The 2,051-nt window shown below is 31.6% G+C and overlaps 1 pseudogene; it reads right to left on the reverse strand.

The window, feature by feature from the left end:
• Window positions 1–1,419: 1,419 nt before the first annotated feature.
• On the reverse strand, window positions 1,420–1,560 carry LOC122018134 (annotated as a pseudogene).
• Between the last annotated feature and the right edge of the window lie 491 nt (window positions 1,561–2,051).

Genomic DNA, 2,051 nt, shown 5'->3' on the forward strand with positions numbered 1-2,051 from the left:
TAGCGAGAAACCAGGAAGACAAGAAAATTATAATTTCATTTATAAAAGAATTAAAATACAAATTTTATTTTGGTAATTCGGTAGAAGAATTAGTATACAAATTTTATTTTGAGAATTTGGTAGGGTCACACAAACACATAACCTAGTACCATAAATTTAAATTATTACGTCGACAGATCAATGCCGCTCTAAAATGCAGTTCATTAAACTAGTACCCATAGACCACGTCCAAGTAAGTGTGAAGTAATCGTCCATGTCTGTATGGGTTAATAGTAACTTTCATGCCGTCCCTTCGGGTGAGTTTAGTGGTTAGCACATGAGGTATTGTCACAATGAGGTCTGGGGTTCGAATCTCGGCAAAGTCGAGGTAAATACCTCCCTTATGTGCTAGTCACTATTCCAAAGGCTAGTAGCCGCCCATGATTTATCTCCTTCGTGTTGACCTTGGGACGGGTTGGCGGGGGTGCTGGGAGCGAGCGTATTCACCTTGTGCCACAATAACAACTCTCATGCCGTCTTTCTTACCGTATTAGTAAAGCAACTCGAGGGAGTGAATAGGAGTAAACTTGAGGTTTGGAAAATCTTTTTAATGCAAATATAAATAATTGTGCTTGTTAATATTAAAAATAAGTGGTGAAAACATAAAACAATAAATACAAAAATATTATCATGGTTCAAAACGCTAATGTTTCTATGAACTTACAAGGTAAGTCAATCTCGAAAAACCACTAAACCTACTCCTTTATGAAACTGTTTAAAGGCAACTAGGCAAGAAATCTTTTACAAAAGCCTATGAAATCATAAGTGTGAGAAAAACTTTTGTAACAAGTTTAGAGCTTAAAGTTAGAGACCTTAAGTCAAAATGAATAATTATTGTCAATTTCAATTTGAATTGAGAATCTAGTTGACTAGCCGATTGACTCATCCTTTGACAGCTGACTGAAACTCTTTTAGTTGATTTAACTTGAAAAAGAATCTTTTTTTTTTTAATTTCAAGTAGAGCATCCTATTATCACCTACCTCACTCAAGCTTCTCTATCTGCTAAGATCTTTGTGGATCTCTCTTTTATCTATACATGTTAAACTTCACTATCAATTATTTAATTAACTTTTGACTTACTTAACTTCTCTATTTGTGGGTTCAAATTTGGACATACTTAAACGTTTCTTTATCTTGATTTATTTGGACTTCTTTAACTTGTCAAATTTTTGCACCTCAACAGACAAACCTCAATCAAATAAAATATTAAATGAAAACCACTTATCAACTCAACTAGTTGAATATAATTACACCAAAACATCACCCAGGAGTGTATATGGATTCAAATTTACCTAAAACATGATTAAATAAGATTAGATCATGCACAAGATAAATTAATAATAATAATATTAGAATTACAAATTTATTTTGAGATTTAGGTAGGGCAACGCAAACGCGTACCCCACTACTACAAATTATAACGTCCACAAAAGACCAATGCCCCTCCAAAGTGTAATGGAGGTCATTGGGCTAGGTCATAGGCCTTCTTGATAGCCCATAAACCTCGTCCAGGTAAGTATGGAGCAAAGGTTCATGTCCACATGCTTTAATAGTAGCTTTCACATTTTACTTCTTGTTATTTTAATGATATGAGACTAATTATAATATAAAACTTCATTATGTTAGGATGAGAGAGACAACTTAGATGTTTTGAAAATATTTCCGTTGCGAATATGAAAGTTCAAACATTTTTATTTTGTTAAGATTAAGAATAAGAAGCGAAAATAAAAAAATATAAAATATTTTATCATGGATCAAAATCGTAATGTTTTTATTTTTTAACAAGATGAATCAATCTTAAAAAAGTCATTATGCCTTTTTAATTATAGAAATTTTGAGAGAGAGAGAAATCTTTTAAAATGCTTTCGTAACAAATATGCATGGAGCTTGAATCTAAACACCTAAGCTCAAAATTAAAAAATAATAAAATAAATATAAATTTTGTGGTGAAATGAGGAACATAAATACCTTTTTTAGGGGAGTTTTTTTTTTTTATCTTCTCTTACTTTTT

Source organism: Zingiber officinale, chromosome 8B (assembly GCF_018446385.1).
Source record: "Zingiber officinale cultivar Zhangliang chromosome 8B, Zo_v1.1, whole genome shotgun sequence".
Taxonomy (NCBI): domain Eukaryota; kingdom Viridiplantae; phylum Streptophyta; class Magnoliopsida; order Zingiberales; family Zingiberaceae; genus Zingiber; species Zingiber officinale.